The sequence below is a fragment of the Anomalospiza imberbis genome, chromosome 11 (assembly GCF_031753505.1).
Source record: "Anomalospiza imberbis isolate Cuckoo-Finch-1a 21T00152 chromosome 11, ASM3175350v1, whole genome shotgun sequence".
Classification (NCBI taxonomy): domain Eukaryota; kingdom Metazoa; phylum Chordata; class Aves; order Passeriformes; family Viduidae; genus Anomalospiza; species Anomalospiza imberbis.
This window is the reverse complement of record NC_089691.1, coordinates 6,005,068-6,029,515: the sequence shown is the minus strand read 5'-3', so window position 1 is coordinate 6,029,515 and position 24,448 is coordinate 6,005,068. Positions and strand designations below refer to the sequence as shown.

Sequence of the window (24,448 nt, the reverse complement as noted above, 5' to 3'; positions counted from 1 at the left end):
GTGCTCTTGGCTATAACAGATTGTTACTTTTTCAGGGTTGAGTTGTCCCCCCTGTTTCACTGTGCTGCAGGTATCCTCTAGGCCTGGAGAATGATTCTTGGTGGTAGTCAAAGTACTGTCTGACATTGACATGCAAGAGGGTGAGACTTGGAAACAGCAATAAAATTTGTCCCAGCCCCACTGTGTTCAGCTTTGTTTAGGGTTTTTCTTTAGAAAACCAGGCTGGCAGCCTCATCCGACCTGTAAAAATGTATCTGAGTGAAGGTTTCCTCTCATGACGTCTCTCCTCTTTTCTCACCTTGTGGTCTCACCACAGTGCTTTAGCCGTCACTGCAGCCCCAAGTAAGGGTATGGTGTGTCTTTCCTGCTGTACTTTCTGAGAAGGGCTCGATTCATAGAGGGTTTCCATGGGCAGATTCTAAAATATTTTGTGTGCTGGTTTCTCCAGCATTCCAGCAAACTGGCTCAGAAGCCCCTTCCTGCGGTCCTTGATGGATACTCCTCGTTAGGGACCTGACAGGCAGCATTCCTGCCCTCCCTCCTGTGGGGTGGAGAGGTGGTTACAGGGAGGTTTCAGTTGAATCTCACGTAGTTACAGGTCACAGGAGTGCTGGATGTGTGTGCTGAATTCACACGGGCTTCTCTCTTTTTTTGAACTAGACTATGCATTTTGACTTCAGAAAGCTTAATCTTCTGTGAAGTATGTTCCTTAAGGGTGGGGATTAGCATTCAGTAATTTTGATGAGAGTTTCCAGTAGCAGATACTGATAATTTTATATCAGTCCCAAGGGCTAGGGATTGATTTTTGGATGAGCTTGAGTGATAGTTTGAACCAGCGGTTTTCCACTGAAGTGTTGAATCATGACAGGTGATGTGAAAGCCTTGTGCCACTGTCACAACCTCAGATTGCACTGTGGGGATTGTGTGCTGCTGGTCCTTGCTAGGCTGGCCCTAATTCCCTCTTGCCCCCAAATGGATTCTCCCAGGTTCTTTGGGAGCACATCTCTTTCCAGAGCTTCCAGGATTTCCTTGTGTGTATGGCTTCTTTGGGACTTTTTAATTTCAGTGGAGAGCGACCAAGATCCCTGTCTGTAGTGCTCGGTTACCCAGCAGTCCAGGATACTGTACAGATTCCACTTTAATCAGGGTGGAAATAGTTGTGAGTTTTTCCAGTGTGAATTTTTTTTCTAAAGCAGCTCTTCAGTATTGGTATCTAGCTGGGAGTTCCCTCTACAGCAAGAAGTTTCATCAGGTCTTCTCTGAGTATTGCTGAAATGTAAGGTGTGACCTTTGTGTTGTGGCACTTGGGATTCCTGCAGGAAGGCTTTACACAGTTGTGGGCTTCTGGGTGGGGAATGAGAGGCATATTTGAGGCTGCAGTGATTCCCTGTTCATGTCCCCTAGGCTTTCTACTTAGGTCTTGACCTTTGTGGAGTGTGAGCTCTCTGTGCCGTAGGAGCCGATTCCTGCATGACAGACCATGCATGGTGTTTCCCCACCCCAAAGGAAATATTTCTAGTGGAATTTTTATGATAGTGCCTGGGGGCCTACATTAAGGGAATTAAAGGTGGTTATTCTAAACCTGTCTCTGAATTGAACTTCATAGGATCCTACCAGGAAGCTACACAGAATCAGTGTAGCTGTGTGTCTTTTTCTCTACAAATCAGACTTCTGCCTCTTCAAATACAGGTAAAGGCTGGCTGGAGACAAGGGTGGGACTATGCCAGTTCCAAGGGAGAATCTTCTTCTAGTATTTTTCCTAAAATTCAAAACCTCCTTTGCCTATCTTCTGAAATTCCTTGGCATCTCTCCTTTCTCCTACCATAGCGAAAGCTTTAAGACAAGTGGGAAAGTATAATTGCAGAGGTACTGGCATCAGCTGAACTTAATGGGCACAAACAACTCATATAATTAATTTGTTTCATTAATTCTCAGTTTCAGTTCATTGAAAGCTTCTGCAATGTGGTGTTTGTGCACAGAATAGCTGTTGTATGGGATGTGTAAGAGGTTCTGCAAGTTCTGCAGCATGGTCACAATGCAGATCTGCCCATCCTGAACGGGATAGAGCACCAGGAGTAGGGCAGTCAGCCTTATGTTAATGAGTGTCCGGATCAGATCAGGGTTTTTTTAGGCTGGGCATTAACGTTTGTGTTGAGGGCAGTAGTACAGAGTGATTTGACTGAGACTGTCATGTAATCTAGTGTAAAGGTCTGTGCCATGGTGCTGCTGTATGTGTTTCCATGGTATCAGTGCACTGCTCCAGGGTGAGCTGTGTGGCCAAAATGTGAAACTTTGTGTCCACTACCTGGGGAATTTTGTGCTTCCACTGGTGTTTATAAAGCCAGTGCTTTGTGTTTGTCTGTGTGCCTTGCGCTGATTGCTCTTTCAAGAAAGAGTTGCCACATCTTAGAGTAAGATTTTGTTTGAATAGCACGGGTCAGCCTCTAGGGAAGTAAGAAATTTGATCTGAGAATGACAATTGTTGAGATAAATACAAATCTTCAGAAATGTCCAGAGAAAACTAAAGCAAGGTGTTGTAACAGAACTGCACGCAAAGTCCACGAACCCTTGGCACTAAACTGTAAGAAAAGTGTAGGAATAGGGCTTTACAGCCTCATGAAAACTTTGTAGTCAAAGCTAACATGAAAAAGGGCTTCACTTGCTACTGGCAATGATATAAAATTGTATATTGAGGAATTAAAGCTTTGAGAAGGCAGTGGTGCTCCCCTGTGCAGTAATGGTGATAAGGCAGGATAAAAGTTGTGTGTGATTCTGTTGATTCTGCTGAATGAGGCAGAGGGAAGTACTCCGTGATTACCATGGCTAATTTGGGCATGAGAAGGTTTGCTTATTAAAGCCTCAGTCAGAGGTGGACGAGCTCCTGCACTCTGGAAGCACTATTCCAGCCTGTGATGTGGTTCAGTCACCACCCTCCCCTCAAACCAGCGTCCCAGCACCGGTACCATTGCACTGCACACCCATTATTCCTGAAAACTGGAATGCTGACCCTCCTCTTAGTTCTGTGCTGCTCCACCAACGCTCCTCCAATCTTTTAGTCATTGGGTCAGGGGGGAGTGGTCCAAGTGCTGCTGACCTCCTTCTCCTGCTTTCCCTGCGGAGGAAGCTGTGTCCTGCCGGGACAGGGGCCGTGCATCTCTCGCGCACCTCGGTGACTGCACGTGGCTGTGTGAGCTCAGCCGGGTCTGGCGGTCGGCTGTGCCTGGCCCGTGGGTATCCCGGGGGAGAGGGGTCGTGGTACTGTCCTGCCGTCACAGGAAGAAGCTGCTTCCTGCAGACCTCTGCGCTGCATCCTGGTGCTGTGCGCTTTGCTCCAGCGTGACCCGGCTCAGCAGCCTCCAGCCTTTTTCTCTCCTCTGAATGGCAGGCTCCTAAAGCCTCCCCTGAAGGTGCATAACTTTGTATGGGAAACTTAATCCCGCTGACTCCAGGTAAGCCTCTTTGCGCTTTCTATGGATTTCTTACATGCTGGTTCAAAACCTTTGCCTTGATCTGATGCTTCAGGAAGTCCTTTGAGGCATTTTCTGCCCTGTGCCACAAAGAAAGGCAGAGAACAGAGGAGGCAGTGAGATTTAGGGTTTGATTTTTTTCTGAAGTTAAGATGAAGTCGAGATACTGCATATAGGGGCAGTTCTGAAGGCACTCCTTGGCCACACATACCTGTGTTTTGTGCTGAGTCGGACAGTTCACATCCTGCTGGAAAAGCAGTCTGCCACCAGCACGAGGGGGATCATGGAGAGCAAGGCTGGGTGCAGAGCTCTGTCCTGGGAGTGTCTTCTGGACTGGTGTGGTGTTGGGCTTGGTCGCTCCAGCTGGGAGCCCAGGAAAGATTGCTCCACATGCTGAAGTCCTCATTTCTGGTCATATATGGGAATTAAGGCTGGCTGAGCTGACTTCCTAGGCAAGTGTTTAGGGGTGAGATTCTTCTTTAAGCAGTGACTAAGACGATGATTATTAGTGAATTCTGCACAGCTGACTCTGAGCCCGGTTTGGGACCAGCAGTCGTAGGCTGTGCCAACTGGAAAAGGTCAGCTAAAGCTGGGAGCTGCCTGGGCACACAGTGAGGTGTCTGGTTTGGAGCAAGGAAGAGCCACCCTCAGCTTCAGTAGCAGCAGATAGCTCAGCTCTGCAGCCTGAGCCATCCAGGAGCAGACTCCTTTCACTTCCCAGTGTCAGTGTCTACTCTGGTTCAAGGCAGGCACCGGCATGTACAGAAGCTTGTAAGCACACGGGTCTGCATCTCAAAAGAGGTTTTCTGCTCCCATCTGGGAGTGGAGGAAGAGTCTTGATGGGAAACTTGGTAATGTAAATCTACTCTTAAAGAGCTTGAGGATCAGCTGAAGTGGCCAGTGTCCTCCTGCCCGGCCTTTGTGGCAGCAGCCATCTGAGCTGATTGGCAAAGCACTTTCAAAGGCAAACTGTTGTCCTATTTACCTCCTCTCCTCAGTGGAGAGGAATTACCTGTGTCAGCAGAGCTGAGAAGTTATTTTTTATTTCAGGCTTGGTGGGGAGTATAAATTTGAACTCCTCTGGGTGTAGCTGAAGATCCTTCTGGAGCAGAAACACAGCAGAACATTGCAGCTCCCCATCTGCGTGGTGATCCTGAAAGGAAGCACAGCCCTTTGGGGAGAATGATGCTCCATCAGGAGTTGATACTGCCAAGCATAATGCTCCAGGTTTTTATCTTCACCTGGTCTCTTGGACTCAACAGGTTACCAGTGTAGAGGCTGTTGGTCCAGGAAAAGAGATCTTGCAGCAGTGTCTCGTTCCATTTGTGGTTGCAGGCTTTAGAGCAGTCCCTTGCTTAGAAAAGTCACATGAGAAAAGCATTTCATGTATTTTTAGATGTCTTTTAAAGTGGCTTAGTGGCTGAAAAGAAACCTGCGCCAGGTCGCTCGCCTGCTTGCTGCAGTTTGCCCAGGAGTGCTCGAGCGGGCTGTTAATGTGGAATAGATCCAGTCGGAGCCTTCTGCTCTAAGGGAATTGCTGTGCCTGCTACCAGGATGCAGCTGGATGTGGGAGGTGACCGTAGCTCTCAGCGTGTGCTGCTGAGATGCTGCTTAGGACAATAGTGGGAAATGAATGGGAGATGTCCAGCTGAACCCAGTTTAATTTCTCTTTATCTTTGGAATTGTCTGGGTTTTCCTTGGTGTCTTTATGCAGTGCTCTTGCCTGGCACAGTTTGTTGCAGGGTCCAGGCTTGGTGTGCTCAGCTTCTCAGTTGGTTTGAGCAGGTGCTGCTGGCAGAAGTAGTCCTGCCTTTCCCTTGTGAAAAGGAAAAGAGAAGTGGTCCTGCAGACCCCACATCCAGCCTGGAAACTGAGCCAGATGGAAACTGGCCTGTCTTTGTCTCTTGTTGCATTCCTTAAATTGTGTTGTTTCCCACATCCACTTCTCTGTGCACTGTAACTCTTGTACTGGCACAAGGGGAAGAGAGGACTGGGATGGGAGAGGTGGAAATGCTTCCTTGGGCAGTTAAAATTATTAAAATGATTATGTGGCTGCCTGTGATGCTGCTGTGAGTCTTCAAGCAGGCTGGACCACATCTGCCCTGTGAGGAAGAGGCAGGGAGAAAGCTCAGCCATTCCTCTGTCTACACATTTTCCAAGTCTTTGCCAACACGGGAGGATGCATTACAGCTTGCAGGCCCCGTGTTGCACGATCCCTCGAGATCTTTGTGAGCCACTGAATAGGAGGAAAAGTTCACTGGCCTAGGAAGGAAGCATGATGCAGTGCATTGGAGGGTGGAAGTATGAGCTGACATCCTGGGGTGCACATGTGGGTGAGGTTATTGGTGTTTCAGATGTTTGGTGGCTGGGCTGTCATACCTCTGTCTACCAGATATGAAGAACATTTTTCCACGAGTCCTGCCCTTTCAGAATAAGCTGAAAGAATGGGAAGCAAATACAAGCGAAGAGAGCAAGGGACTTGAGAGAAGCCTCCTCTAAAAGCAGCAGTGTTTATGTAGCAGCTAGCACCAAATATTCATATAAGATAAGCTGTGATTTTTACCTTGGAGCATCTGGTGAGGTGACCATTTGCTGAACAGTGTGTAGGCAGGTGGTACAAGAGGGCTGGAAAGCTGCAGGTTGCTCTCCTTGTTCTCTGAAACAATTTTGACCATAAATGATGAAAGTCTGTCGAACAAGAGGAGGAAGCAGCCAGACAATGTAAAACCTGGGAAAGGTGTGTGGTTTTCCTTGTTTACTTGCTAGAGTGCTTAATAATGGAAATATGTAAATGAGGGGAGACTATGTCTTTTCCATCTCTTGAAGCCTTTGACTCAAGACAAGGTGCAAAAGTGACTTGCATCAAGAGATGGAAACTTCAGGGACCTGTGATCAGGTCTCACTAGATGCTGGCCTTCAATATGATATGGGCATGGTTAAGAACATAATCTAAAGTACAAATGTTGAGCTTTTCAATGTGACCTGCTAAACTAAACGTGTATTTAGCAAGAAAATTTGTTTTTCTTGTCCCTCTCACTTTAAATGAGTGGGGCTGTGGTAAGAGCTCTGGAGATGCCCCTGCATCTCACCCAAAGCCCTAGATTGCTGCTTAATTTATGCCCCCTTAATTTGAGCCCAGGTTTTTGGAGATGAATTGTAACAGTGACCCTGGAGCAAGAGCAGGGTGGTCGGTGGTGGGTGTGGCTGGTGAAGATGCTCCCTGGGGGTCCCCCAAAACCAGTGTCTTGCCTTGTGTTGGCTGGGTTGAAGGCTGGTGTGTGCTCCTGGGCTGAAGCAGAGGGACAGCTGCATGTGCCACTGCCAGGACTGCCTTGTAGGGAGATGTGCCAGCTGCTTCTCAGAAGGCTCCTGGAGCTGGTGGCTCCAGGGCTGGGGACGTGCACGCCTGGCCTTTTCCCTGGGTGCCTTTTAGTGCCTGTATAAATACCAGCAAGCTTCAGATGCATTGCAAATTCTGGCCCTTTTTTTAAGCAAGTCATAAATAGGTTGGTGCTCACTTGTGGGTCCGGCAGAGCTGTCACTAGAAATGATGTAATGATTAAACTCGTCGTGATGGCTTTCCTGCCGAGCTTCCCTCCCAGGTCTATTTTTCTGTTCTCTTCAGGAGCATCACAGGTGCCAGGTGAGATATTTAGGCCCTGAAAAAAAAGTTAATTTAGCAGAACTCTCTGTGAAGTGGCGTTTCTTAGGATGAGACAGACCAGCCGCAGTCTGTCTTCTCCTTTTGATGCAGACACTGATTGTGCTCGCTCTGCTTCCCAGGGAGCCCGTCCCGGCTGCAGCACAGCTCTGCACTAGATTTTATAGTTAGTACTCTTTGCAATAAGTGTCATTTAAAAAGTATCCAGCCAAGAAAGAGCACAAGATGTAATTCCAGTGACGTTTGTGGATTTTTTTGTTTGGATTTTTTTTCTCCAGAAGGACAGTGGTTTCTATTAAAGGGAATTGGCAGCGCCTGGCCTTTAGCCCTGGGCGGGAGATGAGCTTTGAAGGGTTCATCCCTTCGCTGCGAGGCCAGGGTAGTTTTCTGAACTCCTCAAACAGTGCAAAGCTCAAATCAAGCCATTCCTTGCACATCTGATATTTTTGTAGTTAACCTGTGAAGCTTTTGTGTACGAAGCAGAGGTCCTGGGAAGGTATGAGAAACAAGCTATTTTTATTCCATCACAAATAGGGCTTGGCATGTTTATTTTAGACTCCGGAGCTGCTCAGGCCACTGTGGGGTTTTTTATAGTCTTCTGCTGTTACTGTCAGATTAAAAAATCAACTTGAACTCTGGAAATCACAGGAAAATAGGGTGCCCCGGTGTACTTGGCTCCAGTGAGGCTCTGAGGAAGCTGCAGGGAGGAGTCGCCTGTGTTGTGCAGTGTGGCAGTCTCGGGGTCTCCTGCATACCAGAAAAGTTTTCTGAGCCACCAGCTGTCCATGGACTGTGTGCCCTTCTATTGCATCAACTGCCCTGCAGAGGAACAGTTCCCTTGCTGGGTGTCCTAACTGCACCTGTAAAAAGTCCACAGCTGAATAACTTGAGGAGCACTGGAGGCCAGAGCAGAGCTTGGCCATGAGGTGAACAATGCTGCAGCAGGTCATTTGTGCCTCCTGCTCCATAGAAGGTTTGAGTTGCAGGTCGCCAGCATAGCTTTGAATATTTTTTTTTTTTTTTTCTGCAGATAAGTTCACCAGACAGCGGGGGGTGAAATTAATGAGAGCGGCTCGTTTTCCTCCTGCCACTGGAGTCTGAAAAGGGAAGGATTTAGGTCAGTCCTGCTCAAAGAGTGGGAGGATGCATGGAGAGCCCCATTCCTGTCCCTGCATGGCCAGCTCTCTGCTCCTGCTGATGTGGTGTGGTTGAGGAGTGCCCCTTTAATTGCAGGTGTGCTTTGCACAGGCACTTCCAACTTTAAGCTCTTTATCCCAGTTTATTATTAGGAGTAATTAAAAGCGTGGCCAGTGGTGTGTTCACTCCATGGTGGTGGTGTGCATGATGTTCAGTGATGGGTCTGTGTTGTGCAGATGTGTAACACAAGCAGCCCAGAGTCTCTGCCCACGCAGGCTTAACCTCACCACTGAGGTGCTGGTCAGCAGCCAGCCCCCACCTCTGGGCTGAGGGATCCTGCTGAGCCCTGGGCTGATCCAGCCCCTTTGGGGTGCAAGCAGCTGACCCAAGAGGCTGCAGGGCTGCAGTGTTTATTATGAGATTCAGTAATAACCAGCACTGGTACTAATTTCCAGTTAGAGCATTTTACACACTTAGTATTCTTAAGCTCATAATTATTACTGCTAAATCTGACAAATGGCACTGCTTCTGAATGGCAGATCTGCCACCCTTCCCTCCCGTGGCACTCTGTGTTAGTGTGCAAGTCCACCCCACTTTGCCCTCCCACAACAAGTCTTTTGGCCACAGACTAGATGGAGAGTCCAGCAGGTTGTCTGGGGCATTCCCTGGCATCCTGGGGGAGTTCAGTCTGTTCTCTGGGGTCATGGCTGTCTGTAGGTATCCCTGCTCCTACAACAGGAAGGTTGAGCCTTTGTTCTCTATCTTACACCTTGTTCTTTGTATTTTCCTATTTCAGAATCCATCTCTTCCTTGCCCATGTCCCTCCCTTTCTCTGCCCAGATTCCTAAGTAACAGCCCTGTATTACTTTCTGCTCATCACTTTAAACTCTGCTTCATCCATACCCAAACCTGCTGTTTGTGCTGCATAGGAAGTTTCTCAGCTTTATCTGACTCGATGTCACCTCGGTGGCCTCACAAGTCTCCACACCCAAAAGCTCCCCTACAATTATGTGGTGTGTGTTGGCTACACTACACCAAAGACAAAATATCCCTGATGCAAATCACTGTACTTCAGCCTTGATTCCTCTTCCCTTTCCCGTGTCCAATTAAGCAGTTTCTTAGGTGCAGTCTGCATACCAGTGCAGGAAATTAACATTTTTCCCAGTTTTTAGGCTTACCTTGCATCCTTACCCAGGGGCTGTTGGAACTGCTGCCATAGCTCCCTGCAGAGGTCCCAGCTAGCCATGGCCAGCAGTGCTCCATCAGGACCTCCTGCTTACAGCTGTCCCTGAAGAATTTACAGCCTAAGCTGTAAGGATGGAAAAGGAGATAGAGGGGTCAAGTAGCCCTGTTCTGCTGAGCAGTCACGGAGCTCCTCTAAGCTGATTTGGCTGATAGTGGTGAGGAGCACTGGCAGGCACTTACCTGCCCCAGGTACCTGGCCTGGCAGGCATGTGCTCTCCCCAGCTCCCCACAGCACTGATGGAGATAACTGCAGTACCCTGCGGGTGTTTTCCCCCTCTCAGTTTCGAGAGCTTGATGAGCAGGAGGCTTTTGTGGTGGGGATTGGGCTTTCAGCTTGGTTGTTATCTGTTGGGTTGACTTAAGTCTGGCTTTCAAAAATAGGTAAGGCAGCCAGGCTCGGGGTGTCTGGTCTATTCTCCAAACAAAACACAAGCTTGGCGGCAGCACTGTGTGTTTTGGATTAAGCAGGCCTGAATTTATTTGTCAATATTAATATTTGTGTTCTGTACAGCGCCAGTGGAAGTCTGTGCTCTGAAGGTTAAGCTGTGTTTTGTTGTTATCTGGTGCTCAAGGACCTGTATCCATAATGGGATGGGTGCTGGGGAGCAGGATCTGCCCTTAGCCATACTCTGCTGTGTGCTGTGCTTTGGACCTTCCAAAAGCACAACTGCTGTGTCTGGGTTTTCCCTTCTGCAAGAGGGTTCAGGGTGCCTGTGGATGCAGTGTGTTCGGGTTGAAGGGCGTGGATTGAGGTCTGTGTGCAGACAGGACACCCAGGTTAGGACGCAGGGTGATCCATTTTCCCTGTTCACGCTGCTTTGCCGCTCTGTAGAGGAGCAGGGCCTTGGGGGAGCTTTGGCATGTCTGCAGTGGAGTTGGCTTGTTACGTGCAGTACTTGTGTTCTGGCAGCCCTGCTCGCTGCTCAAATGGAGCTCCCAGAAATTGCTGCCAGTGGAACGTACTGTGGCTTTGTCAATGACAGAAATACCTAGTTCTTGAGAGAGTTACTTTGCATACAGAGTTACTGGTGTATTTTCTTTTGCTTATTGTACTGTAAAACGGGGGGGGGGAAGATAGATTTGAACATAAACCTGTTGTTGTTGGTTTGTGGATAAAGATGTTTTAATCCACGATTAAAACAGGATTTGGTATTTTGGTAGAGACCTGATGTTATAATGCAGAATAAATGTGTTTTTAGAAAAGTACCTGCAAAAAACCTAAAAGTGATACCCTAGGCAGCGCAGCAGAGTTTTAAAAATCAGCAGCAGTTTTGCCTGGCAGCCTGCGGATCTAAAATGTGAAGCATTGCACTGCACTTCAATAATATAATGAATTTTGAAACAAATTGGTTTAAAATATTTAATTATAGAAAATATTATACACTGGGACTGGAATGCAACTACACTAACACTTAATATATTCCTGGAAGAGTTGTGTGGCTGGTCAGCGTTTGTTTTCCAAACTCTATTTTCAGCTCTTCCAAACGTTTCCATAGGTGTTTTGGACAGCTTTTCCCTGGCGTGCTGCAGCCCATGGCTGCTGCCAGCAGAATGGGAGAGCCAGTGTGACAGAAGGGCTCTGTGCTGAGCCCCCCACCATGGGAAACTTGCTGCTCTTTCCCAACAGTCCCAGAGCAGGATGCTGGGGGGGCTGTGATCTCCTTCCCCACCTGGCATGGGTCCCTTTCCCCAGGACAGGTGCAGCTGTGCGCTTTAACCTTTGTTGCCAGAGGAATTCAGCCCTTCTGCCAAATGCCTCATTCTTCCTTTCCTGGAATGATCCAGCCTGTCCCCTGCTGAAACAGCCCTTCCCAGGGTCCTCAGTGACACGGCCTCTCCTCCTGTGGCTCAGGATGACCACACACACTTGTCCTCCTCCTGCACCCTTGAGCAAATTGCTTTATTTCTTTTATTTCCCGTGTTTGCTGCACCAGCTTCACCCTGGCTTTTCCCATCCTCCTGATTTCCTCAAAACTGGGAACATGTCAGATGCATGTTTTCAACAGAATATCCCTAAGGGCAACTCTTGAATAATCCTCTGGATGAGGAGGAAACCAGAAGGGTTGGGATAGAGTGTATATAACCACCTTATCGAGACCTGGCAGGAGTTGAAATGGACGTGTGTGTTGCTCCTGCAGAACAAACAGCCTCGCGAGGAGCCAGAGCCGTCTCTCTGAGGCCGTGGTATAGTTCATTTTTTGGGACAAAGACTACTTAGACATCTGGATTGCACTGGAGATTTTAGGGGAAAGATAAATTATTAGTTTGCTGTGAATGGAGAATGACTCTGATTGCTCTGCGCGTGTGCTTTTGCCAGCTCCCTGCTGCACGGGCGGATTCACGTTCTCGTGCTTCAGAAGGAGAAACAGCAACTGTGGAGGCTGTTGGCCATGTCCTGGGAACGGGGGGCTGAGCAGACCTTTCCCGACCTTCTGGTGCACTGAGAAAACATGCTCATTTTATGGGCAGTTAATTTATAGAAAGTTCCTGTTTAAATTTCCTCCAAGGGCCATAAAACCGGAGGACAGCTGCACGCATTAGCTGGCTAATCAAACACTGCTCACCCCTGGCTTGCCCTCCCCTTCTCCTCCCCACCGCTAACTTCGGATTCCTTCCTGTGAGTGAGTGTGGCAGCGTTGGGAAATACACTCAAAAACGGTCTGCAGAGGAGTGGCTGGTGCTCCCAGGGTCTGGGGTGTCCTTTCCAAGCCACAGCTCTCGGGACTGGGCTGTTCCCAGGAGCGTCCAGGGTCAGTCAGATTGTGTATCGCACTCTCCCTGATTTATAAAGACTCTGCTGTGCTCTCTGCCCTAAGGAGTGGTGCTGCCTGCCATGGAAATATCCACCCTGGGCTGAAATAAAAACTTTGTTCACGTTTTGCTCCTCTTCCAGGCGTGGGGAAAGCTGTGATTGTTTCCTGCTGCCTCCTCCCTCCTTCCCCAAAGACTGCAAATAAGTAAAACCTCACAGATTTGTTTGTAGTTATGTCGAGTTCATCTTTAGGTGAAAGGAAATCACTTTAGGTGGGTGCTGGGGCACCCGAGCTCCAGAAATGCAACTTTGCCTTGGCTCCCTGCAGGAACCAGCCTGATAGAATTTCAGTATGGGTATGTGCTCTAATAAACTTGATCCTAATAGCTAATTTTGATCTAGTTTGACAGAGAGGTTGTGAGCTTAGACACTGAATCTCTTAAGAGCTCCTCAGAGCTGCTTTTTCCTATTCTGACAACAAGCAGGCTCATGTTCCACCCTCTGCTATAATTGTACCAGTTTATTTTCCATCACCTTCTCACCGTGTTAAAACTAATGATGAAAAGGAGAAACTCCTAGCCCACATGCAGGACTGAAAACCAGAACTAAAACTCCTGCTCCTGCCCTCCCAGCAGTATCTGCTGCTGCTCCTAACAGCTGTCCTGCCTGCTCTCCTTGCTGCCTGTGCTCATCAGCTGCAGGGAAGGCAGCAGAGCCCTCTCTGTTTTGGAGAAGTTGGTGTGTTTTCACCCTTATCTCCCTTGTGTTCTAGGGAGTGTTTGACCAGTGCAGAAAATTACTTTGTGTGATTGGAGGCTGCAGAGACCTTTTTGGAGCCCCCTGCTTTATCTGCCAGGAATTTAATAGAGGTATGATGGCAGGAAAGAGCAAAGGTGAGCACGTAACACCCATTACAAGTTTCTGAACCTGCGAGGGCTCCTGCAATAAACCCCTTCAGCAGATTGCCCAATTGATGCAAGAAAACTGGCCCGATATCTCCTCATTTTGTTTAAGCTGGGGCCTGTTTCCCTTCCTTTAAATCTCCTCTGCAGCAGTTGGGGAAAAAATGCTGCAGAAAGAAATGCCAGGAATGTGAACAGCAGGTGGGGACTGGCAGATGTACTTATCAATCACGACAGGCTGACGAGTGGTTTATTCCTCTAAAGAGCTACTGTTTGCCTCCAGCTTGGTTTACTCCTGTCCTCTCCAACTCCCTCCAGCCTCTACCAAGGTTCAAGTTAAGAGCAGGGTAGATTTCCCAGTTCTCTGGAGCATGCCATGCTTGGTGCAGGACGCCCTGCTGCAGGAGGCCAAAAGAAGGGGAAGGTGGGGGCAGACCCTGTAAATCACACTGGAGGGGCTGCAGCAGCCCACCTCATCAATAACATGCCACATCTCAGGGATGGGACTTGGGAAGTCTTGCTTCCGTGGTGCCCAAGCAGAAGACAGACTCGATTAGTTAATTGAATTTTCTGCACTGTTGCTTTTCAAAACATGACTTCATATCTCAGAGGAGTCTGGAGTTGTTTCAGTGGACAAAACCCTATATTAAGGAGGTGGTGCTTTGAGATCACTTGCATTTTTGACTGAGAAGACTGACACTCTGGATTGCAGATCTGGACCTGTGAAAAGGGGAGCAGGGTCCTCTGGTCCTCGGAGGTTCAGAGGGGTTGAGCCATGGTTTGGTGTGGCTGCTCCTGATTCTCTGAGCACCTTTCACTTCATATGGAAATGCCTCTGGTAGCAGGGCAACCCGATTTACATGAAATAACAGGCTAAATGGCGAAAAGCCTTTATCTGTTGATCTCTAAGCAGCTTTCCCGGGAGTGTTGGCAGTGTATGTTACAAGCACAGCAAACCTGCCATCACAAACGACATTATGGATGCTTTTCCCTCCAAGCTTTCATTCTGGCTGCTGTGCTTGTGTCAGAATTCATGTGTTGACCCAGCACTTTGGATGCGCTCCATTTCTGTGCACTGGTCCTTGCAAAGCCCGGGATAAGCCATAGGTTGCAGGTGATGTGATTAGACCTCTCCTTCAATGGCTTGCAGGTATTTTCCCCGGCTACTTCAGCTGGTGTGGATCTTGCTGTTGTCTGCAGTGCTCCGGGCACCCAGCTCCAGTTCGCAGTGATTTGCCTTTGTAGGGGCGTTACTGATGTTGATAGTTGTCTTTAAGAAAAACGAAGGCACATCTGCCCCAAGCTTTCTTATCAGTTTTTCTTCAGATTGTTGCTTGGTTTTGTGAAAGAGCAGTGGAAGAAAGAAATAGCTTTCCCAAGGAATAAGCACAGTGAGAATAAGGGAGCAGGCAGGGCTATGACACCGAATAAAGATCTTGGAAACATCCCTTTTTCCAGCAGCAAAATGCTCTTTTCAAATTCTGCTCCCAGGGCACCACCTTGGCTGACGGGGGGCTTGTGTTGGGAGGTGCTGCCTTCAGGTTTTAGAGCAGCTTAGCAGCAGCTGGAGCAACAATTCCGGTCACAGTGCCATTCCCAGTGCCACCTGACTGCCTGCTGCCTGGAGCACCTTGCCCTGGCTGTGGACTGGCACCCGGCCTGCTGCCATGCCCAGCTCCCGGCGGGAAGAGCCGTGTTCCCTGCCGTGGAGCTGCCCTCCAGGGCAGGTACCGACCAGGGAGCAGCACGTCCAGGTGCCACGAGCCCCACAGCACATTCCCGAGGAGCTGCCTCCCACTTGCAGCCATTTGGCCAGAGCTCCCTCGTGCAGGATTTTCCCGAATCAGCTCCCATTTGGAGTGGATCCAGGCTCACGCTCTGGGTGTGCGGTGGCCTGCTTTAGCTGCTGGGGCAGTTTTGTCTCTGCAGGGCAGCGGTGTCTGGGTGACACCGGTCACACTACCTGCCACAGAGACTGGAATCTAATTTAACTCTTGGACTTAACTGCTCCACTGGAATTTCCCATGCCGAATTTCCATGCTGTGTCTCTGCCTCAGGCTTTGCATCAGCTTTTCAGCAGAAGCAGTTGGCCATTTCCAAGAGCTAAAAGATTTTTTTAAAAGTTTTATTTTGTCGGTATTTAAAAACCAAACAGCCCCTAACTGCTTGCATTGAGAGGTGCTTGGGTGGCACAAAGGCTGCATGGAAGGTTGGCAGCCCCAGGCTCTGGTTGTAATGCATGTGCCATCTCCCCTCCCGGCAAAACTCCCTGTATCTTATGGATCTTATCGGGTTACAGGCGTCTGCAAGGCTCCCAGTTCACCGGTGCTTTCTAGACTGGTTTTCATAGATCCTGTCCATCCAGGACCTCCTCCAGCCCGGGGCCAGAGGGACTGAATCAGAGTGGGAGGGAGGTGCTGCCTCTGCCACTATCCCGTGCTGGGAGCAGGATCCAGTCTCTCCTGGGCTGCTTGCTGACCGTCATGGGTGGGTGATGTGCTCGCCTGTCTCAAAGGCAGAAGCTGGAGTAGAGGTGGAGAAAAGCAGTAAACTGTGGTACTTGCTGGGACCAGCTCACGGACAACCTTAATTCTCAGGTATTCTGACTTTTTAACTCATTGTTTGCAACCTTGAGGTTTTAGATGTTGCCTTTATTACCTAGAGCAGCATCATACTCTCTGTCGGGAGAGGGGGGTTTAGGCTCAGTCTACAGCAGTGAGCAAAGCTCCTGGCTGACATAAGATCTTGAGGAATAAGTGAGAGGCAGTCTGGCTGCTGCCTGCAGTAGGAGGCATCATCGTTACCTCTGAAAGTGTTTTTTGGTTGTGTGGGGAAGGTGTCTCAGATCTGTAACCTGGATTTGTTTGCTCTAAACAGTTGACTCTGGTGATGCTGTGGTGTGGACAGTGTGGTCCTGGTCAAAGAGCTGTTAAGTGAGTGCTTGGTGACTGTAACTAGTAAGCCAGGTTATTTTTGGTATAGCATCTCTGCTTTGTAAGGGATAGACTGGACTGCTAAAACCACATTTTCCCCCTACAACCCATTATGAAGCTCAGAAGAGGCCAGTCAAGAGCTGCTCTTCAGAGGTGGGCTGTTGTAGAGATGCTGGCTGTGGTGTAATTAGGTTTTTATTTTTGAACTTTAGGGCCAGCCCCTTCACGTGAGGGAATGGGGATTGTGATCAGGCTTTGTAGCTGGCTCAGCTGAATTACTTTAAGTTCCCTGCCTACGGCTGGACTATTCTGCCTCCTCCCAAATGCTGTACAAAGTGCAAGAAGGTCCTGCAGGACTGACCTGATCTCATCCCTGAACCAACAGTCTGTTTAAGACAGTGAGCCAAGGAAATACTGTATAACCACTGAAGTTAACATAAGCAAAGCAAAGCTTTGGTGCATGTCGTTGGGTACCTAATTGCCGCACTTGCCACCTGGGGATTGGAATTGCGCTCTGGAACCTGAATGGGATGTACTGTGATAAGCAGTTTAATTGTTTCCCCACATCTGCAGCACTCTGTAAAGCGAAGGCAGGCTGAACACACCTTCAGAGAGCTCCACAGCCTCCCTGCAACTCCAAGACTGCCTTTTTTCCTGCGGTGCTTGTGCATCTCTCTCCATAGAGCCCATATGCTCTTGCTAAAGTGTTTATGTTCTCCTGTGCCGTTTGATAGCAGTGAGCCCTCAGGTTTTTCTGGGAAGTGTTTCAGGCTTACCGGGATATAGGTGCAGCCACGGGAATGTGACTGTGCGAACAGCAAGGATAGTGCAGTGGGCGCTAAGTAACAGGATGGCCTCTTAAACTAATTACTGGGTTTTGGACATCGCATTAGTGGTGAAGGTCAGGCGAGTGCTGAGCCGAAATCAAAGTGAGAGTGACTTGGGGGTGGATTCAGAAGTGATTAAGGACAAATGCATTTGTCTGCTGTTACACAGCTTCGGGAACAGTTAGGACTGATGTGGGTGGCTGTTGGCTGAGAAGTGGGGCTGCTGTCATTTCTCTCCCGAGGTCATCAGCACAGACTGTGCCTGGGGCTGGGCTCTGCTCTGTTCTGGGTGCCCCAAGGCAGAAAGGGTGGTTCTGTGGAAGCAGAGCTCCAAGTAGTGGAAAAAGGGGCATAGAGGCACTGCTGTTACAAAAGGGTTACACAGAGTGCATCCAACTTGGCTAAGAGGTGAAGGGGAGAGTGGTTTTTGGATGTCCAAAGCACACACAGCGAGCAAGAAAAGGTGATGCTTGGCTCAGAGAAGATCAAACTATTACAAAACCCAGCTGAGTGCTGGTTTAATTTACCTTGTTGCCTCAGAATGGCATCTGAACATTGGAGCTCTGATGACTTTGCCCCCATTCTTGGGATTCTTGCAGAAGGAGTCATCCCATGCTCCACAGTGTTTCTTTGCACTGGGAAAGTAGGCAGTACAGGATCTGCCCCATCTTATTCCATTTTTTCTCTTTATAACTTAAATTCATATTTTGATCTGCCCACTTCAGTTGCCACAGCTGCTGCCATCTTGCATGTCAGTGTGCAGCTGTGAGTCTGTGCTGCTGTCCCCTCACAGCCATCCAGATTGTCACCTAGGAAGCTGTGGGACACAGCTTCAGTGGGCTGGCAAGCAGCTTTGGGTCTCCTGTGTAAAAATTGCATTGCAAGTCAAAATAGAGGGATGCAGCCTGTGCTCACGCTATCTTAAATACACTGTAATTTAGGGTTTCTTTCCTCATAAACATTGAGATGTTGCTTTCAACATCTCTGACCTGTACAAGATGGAGGAGGGAAAAATTGCTGGATTTTTTTTCTGCTGTGGCTAAACCTCAGGTCCATTTTTTGAGGTCTGATTCCAGATACCATGCCAGCTAGTTAACTATTGCAAACGTGTTACACTACACAGGCTCTGTGGCTGTTTACAGAAGAAAAATAGAAGTTTTCCTTGCCTTGTCCTTGCAGTCTCTCTGCCTCCCCTTTTCCTGTGAATGCTCTTTACCCAGTTTGTCCTTGGGTCCTAGTTTTGAATAACTTGTCTGGTGTCTGAGCAGGACAATTTGATCCTATTTTTAAGTCCTTTGGACTTTTTTGTCTGTGGAATTTGGGATCAGGGAATGGCAGGATGTTTATTTTGGAATTGCTGCAAGAGGATTGCTCGGAGCACAACTGCTTTGTGTGAGAGAGAAGCAGGTATTTAGTTAACCTGGCTTTGTGCTGTCAGGGTTGTTTCTCTGGCCCTTCTTGCCCAGATCCTGAATGCATGATCCCTGGTTTAAGGAATGAGCTTGAGCTATGGCTGAATGTGTCCTGTTATCTGTATGGATGGGGCAGAATATTAGTGTTTTAAAAAAAGCCTAAATCTCACTGATACTGCAGTGAATAAGTCCAGTCTCGCCTTGAAATAATTGGACTTGTCTCTTGATTCCTCAATTCCAGAGCAGGGTGGGGAGAAAAGCTGGAGCTATCTCTGTGCCAGTGGACATGTGATGAGCAGCTCCAGTCTTCCCTGCTCCTGGCTGAAGCCATTGAGGCCATGGTCAAAACCAGATGAGGGTTATTTTATAATTACACAGTGCAGTTAACCAGCATAATTTAGTTCAAATATAATTTAGTGACATTAATGCTGCAGGAATGCCATGCAGGCTCTGTTAGTGTCTGGTCTTTTAAGGTGCTCATCTTTGCTTCGTAATTTAAATCAGTCTTCCTGCACCAGAGCACCTGGGAAGGAGATGGACCTGCAAAGCCATGCACTGTCCTTCTGCCTTGGTACGCTTGGGCTCTTGCTTTAGGACTTGCCCTTTGAAGGAAAGGGTGGCCAGCTTGGGCCAGAGGTGACTGTGGGGAGCAGAGTGCCACTGGAGCAGTCCAGCCCTTCAGTCCTGGTCTCCAGGAAAAGAAGGCACCTATAAAAATGTGCACCTGCAGGAAGAGGTTATTCATTGATGGCTTTTAGTGACTCCCGAATTTCTGCTGGTTTAAGGGAGTGTGTTGCCCAGCTGGAAGCTGCTGATCTTTAGGGAGTTAATTCCTCCTCCAGAAGCTTTCTCTGCCTCTGTGACATGGGAGCAATGCTGCTTCATTTCGCAGCTTTCCCATTTTATGGTTGATGGTTAAAGTTGGAACATTTCTATCTCCTTCTGCCAAGAAGCATTTAGAACAGTTTTCATGAGAAACATTATAAGTTGGAGGTCCACAGCTAATGCCCTGGCTGCTCTGCAATAGTCACTGTGGGGTAAATATATTTAAATGAAGAGCTGTGGCAGTCTTGCTAGCTGAGTAATAAATCAGGGCTGAGAAACTCCATGAAGCTGAATCTTAATGCCTTGGCTTGGAGTTGCAGGGTGGGGTGGTAAAGCTGATGGAATGGTGGGATGTTTCTAAACAGAATGTGCCTGCCCTTAGTTACGCTGCCACAAAGAACGTAAATACTGCTGCATACACAACTGAAGTGCTGAAAATGGCTTTTTGTTGGTGTTGCTTTCCTTGGTTCCTGTCTCATTTTAATGTCAGCTGGAGGTGCTTTCCCTCGCCTTGGTAGCAGCAGCAGGTAGGGGGGAGATCCAAAGCTTTGCCTCCATTCCTCTGCTTAGTGCCTCAGTCCTGGCACTGTGACACCAACCTGTGGGAAATTATAGTGCTGGAGCACTTTGAAGGACCTGCGAGAAATATTTCATTATCTGAGGAATTTTGTGGAATACCCAGAAGGTGATTATAAACCCTTGGAATGTGGCCGTGTCTCCACAAAGCACTCCAGCCAAACAGCATTTCGAGGTGACTCTGAAACCTCCACTGACCCTTCCTTCTTTTCAGATTTGGGTTTGGTGCCTGTAGCCCTCAGGCTGTGTGTTCCTGGCACTGGAGGATCCCCTGCCCCAGCTGCCCATGCTTGGGTGCTCCTGCTCAGTACCATTAACAAAGCCAGTGCTTGCCTGGTGGCCACAGTGCCAGCACATCCTAGAGAGGCCCAGAAGCTGTTCTAGTGATGAAAAGAATGTGTCAAAGCACAGGCAAGGGTCCTGCCATGAGCCTTCTAACTCAAGTGTAAGGCCAGAGGTGCAGCCTCAGAAGGGTTTCCTTCAGAACAGGATTTGAAAGTTTGATCAAGTTCCTGAGAAGGTGATTTACAGAACTGCCCTCTCTTGTCAGTGTGTCTTTCATGTCTTTCACCCCTCTGGTAGCTTCTGCTTGCTAATTTGGCAGAAGGGGTTTTGTACCTTATTTATATAAATTAAATAAATAAAAAATAGGCAACTGGTAGGTGGAAGAGTTTTGGCTAAGAAGACACTGAAGCTAACCTCCCTCCTCTGTGTGACCCATTCAATGTGTAATGTACTCCAAAACTCCAGATTTCGTGCCTTGCTTGACCTAGGAGTTCATCCCTCAGGGTCCTTCTGTTTTTGTAAGGACTCTTTAATACTTGTTAAGACAGAATGTCCAGTGCAAGCTTCCTCTCCAATTAGGATATTCGTTGTTTCTTTTCCATGTGGATTCTCTGAAGCCTCATAAGGGGTTTTGTTCAGTCTTTAATTCAATTAAGAAATCAAGCAAGAGATGTAAATCTTTTTAGCCTCATTGGTTTCCATGCTCATGACTACAGCTGTAAAGAACATCTCCTGCACGGTACAGCTGAGCAGCTTAAGGGAGGGAGTGTTTTTCCAGGCTGAGATTTCAAGTGCTGCTGGAGGTTTGTGGATGATTTTGTCCCTTTGGAGCAAGGGGCAGAGGAAAGGCTGCAGTCACCTGTCGGTGATGGTGGCTTGGTTTAAACCTGTTTCTGAAGCAGCAGAAACCTCCTCTTTGATAGAGCTTTCCAGCTCGGTGACTTCCTTTGGTGACTTCTATCAAAGGTCATTAACGGTGTGAATTAGACTCGGAACAGCTGGTGGATGGTGAGTGATACCAGGGGACAGGACACACAGTGGTGACTGTCACACCAGCTGCTCTTGCACATGTCCTTTGGCACTTGCTGGGGAACAACCTGCCTGCTCAGGAACACAAGGTCGGGCTCTGATGCCTCGTAGTCCTCACATTTTAAAAGTGTTTAAGTGTGAGGACCTTGTGTTGTACTTCTTGTGTCCATGTGCTTTCTTGCCTTGTCTCCAGGTGCCCCAGCTGCCAGCCTGGTGTCCTCTGTCCCAGCTCTCCTGCAGGATGGGATGGTTTCTGCTAAAATTGCTTTTTTCTGTGTTGCCAAGTTCTTCATTGCAGAGTGAGTGACAAGTTCAGCATGATACAAAACTTTCCATATTAAAGAGAAAGTTGGAGTCAAAACTCCCTGTTTTATCTTGGTGCCTTGAGTTCTGGTTTTTATTAAACCTTGGGAACATTTGTGCGTGTGTGTGTGCATGTATGTATAGATATATATACACACATCTGTTGTGTTTATCTTCAAAATATGCATTTTTATGGCATTTGTACGGAAGGAGATCTTGGTCCCTTTTTTTTTTCCCATAAACTTTTCTAGTTTAATTTCCTGTGGATTTTAGTACTACTTTAGCTTACATTCCCTTAAACACAGAATTAAATATTAGGATTTTTACACATTGTCACTTTGTTTTCAGACAAAACCAGGAGTTATAAGCAGAGTTTTTAGGGACTTGCTCTGCCTGGCTGTGCACTGGAAACACAAGTGAAGCCAAAGCCACATTACAGTGCATGCCCTGAGGCAAACAGACCCTTGCTCTGCCCTGCTGCAGCTGTATATTTAGCCTATATGCCTTTTCCAATAACAGCCAGGAGAAGATGCCTGGAGAGGAATGCGAGTCATCATTTCCATGAATGCCGTCCCAGGATCAAGTGATGCTTGAGCCAGAAACTGCCTTGGTAACTCTGCCTTCTATAAAATTGTCTGCCCCACCCTTTTTTTTTTAAACCCATGTGAAGTTTAAGCATTCCTGTTCATGACCCTACGGGATCCTTAAGAAAACCCATTTTGTTTGAGTTAGTTTGGCTTCTGGTCCTTTCATTAGAGGAGAGCGTGGGCTCTTGTTTCCCATCTCCCTAGTGCCCCTATGCATCCCACTTTGTTCTCTTCAAGCTTCCTTCAGGAAGGATCCGTTTTATACCTTTGATTCCCATCACTTTTCTCTGCCAGCTTTCTCTTGAGATGGGCCTGGGTCACAGGATGCGAGAGGTGTGGGGTGGCATTGTTGAAGCTGTCCCTCTGCTTTGGCTTGTTGGTGGATGTTTATATCCTAATTTTTCCAGGCTGCTGGCAGCAAGCAAATGGCAGTTCTACCTGTTGTAATTACAGGGAAAAAAAGATCTCTGAGGCCTTCTAAATACTTGGGAAGATAATATCTGAGTTTCCTTTCAACTGAATGCACTTGAAGATACGATCTGAGTTGGCTGTCTGGGAATAACAAAGTGGAGGAAGGGATTGATTGTGGTTGCTGAAACTTTCATCAAAGAGTCAGGAGTGTTGCCTAGCCAAAATCTGCAGCTGTGGGTCACTGCCACGGGTCAGGCACAGCGGACACTCGAGACATGGCTTGAGCACAGGGCAGGTAGCACACAGAGCCTGCAAGGGGCCAGTCCAGCAGGGTGGATGAGCAGGGGGACATCCAGATGGTCTCCAGTCTGCCAGGTCAGTGTGCAAGTGTGTAGTCGAGAGGCACCTGTGGGTACCTTACTCATCCCTCCTGCTGGAGGCTGGGGAAGGTGCTGCCTCCAGAACAAGTCTTGCCACAGCATCTTGCAGAGGAAATGTGCTCTGCAGGGAAGAAAAAACCTGCTCCAGCTGCCAAAAGGGATCTGGTGTACTTTGTGCTTCTGCTGCTGCTGCTACTCTGCACTGCCCCTTGCACATACCTCAGCAGGAGTGCCCTGGCTGGGGGTTTTTGGGACTGCCAGGCTGCTTCCTACCCTGCACAGCACTTGCTGAAGTGCTTACAGGAACATATCCTCAGTGCTTACCTCTTCAGGAAAATAAGTTTTTTCTGGGAATAGAGTCCCCAGCTGGGGAGAGCAGTGTAGTAGCCCAGCTTCTGGACAAACAGATGGAGCAAAAAGAAAAACCAGACTCTCTGCATCTTTTCTCACTCTCACAGAGTGGTAATGAAGGTAGCAGAAAGCTTCCTCTCACGACAGGAAAGTTAAATATCTCAGTGCTTGCTCTAGCAGAATAAAAACTGCTGCAAGGTGTTGATGGCGGTGACCACTTCCCGCACAAGTGTCACGAAACTGCCTGTGGCCTCTGGAACTTGAAAGCAACAAGTTAGTGACAGCTTGCAGGTGAGTTCCCCATCAACAGGAAGGTGCTGCTTATTTCTCTGCCCAGCACACATTTTTAGCACTGCTGTTTTGGGTTTGAGTTTGTTTTTTTTCCCCTAGATTGTTTTTCGGCATCAGGGTTTCCTGTTACTGACACCAGATGTGCTGGAGACGAGCAGTGCAGAAATACAAGAAGGAGGAGGACGAAAAAAGCAGCTCTTTTTGTGCCTATGTCCTTTGGGCTGGGTGTCACTTCTGAGCACCTTCTCCACATTTAATGTCATGATAATACACAGTGGGCACACCATGTTGAAATGAAGTTTTAGGGTGAAGAATTGAGTACAGCTTGGTTGGTACCTCCTGAGCTGATGGTGTCTAGGGTGACCAGCTATTGGTGGCTGTGGGGGGAGAGGGTGGAAGGGGCTCTGGGGGCCTCAGGAGCACTGATCTGAGACTTCCAACTCGAACGGGTCTTTCAGTGTCCGATCTCTGATCATGAGCTGCTGCTGCTGCTTTGGTTTTGGTGCACATGTGGCTTTGAGCAGGCAGCTGTGAGTGCAGCATTTGCCAGAAACTGCATGAGCTTGTCCTCCAGCCTCCGTGTAAGTAAGGCCACCATCCCTAGAGATGCCTGGTTAGTGTTGTGCAGGACAGGATGCTGTCACTCTGAGCAATGTGGAGTGGGGAGCTTTGTCTGGTGGTGAATCTTCTGTCCTCTTCCTGGCCTGTTCCCTCATGGCAGAAGCCTGCCCTGAGTCTGTGTGTGACCAGTGTGTCTCAGTGTGGTTGTTCTGCTGTACATCCCTGTCTGTAACTCATCCTGTGTGCAGCAGCATCTGGAGCTTGGGTCATCTGTGAATGTACGTGGCAGAAGCCACTGAGGTTGGAAATAACCCCCAGAGGCGTTTGCTGCACTTCCCATAGCCTTTAACATAGTCTGTTGGACAGGCTGCTGCCTTTGTTTCAGGGTACGTCCGGAGCAGGGCAGGCACAGAAACTGACTGTTTCCTAAATTTCATGCTCCAGGGTGTTCTTTGTACATTCTGCAAGTCAGGCTTGCAGGCTAGCATGCTCTTGGGCTTGAAGAGACTGTTA

The 24,448-nt window shown here is 48.3% G+C and overlaps 1 protein-coding gene across 6 annotated transcripts in view; it reads left to right on the top strand.

Annotated features, from left to right (window-relative positions):
• The window catches only part of DAG1 (dystroglycan 1), a 50,186-nt gene that overhangs the window by 4,491 nt on the left and 21,247 nt on the right, over window positions 1-24,448 (top strand). Inside the window, exons 1-2 of one of the 6 annotated variants that reach the window (XM_068201572.1) lie at window positions 7,841-8,054; window positions 8,159-8,245. The exons of 1 other annotated variant lie outside the window; for it this stretch is intronic. The gene's annotated coding sequence lies outside the window, so the exon portion shown is untranslated. Of the gene's footprint in view, window positions 1-3,320; window positions 3,450-7,840; window positions 8,055-8,158; window positions 8,246-12,597; window positions 12,619-13,034; window positions 13,132-15,626; window positions 15,762-24,448 lie in introns of those variants that run through there. 4 more of the 6 variants (XM_068201575.1, XM_068201576.1, XM_068201573.1 and 1 more) reach the window with 4 other exon arrangements.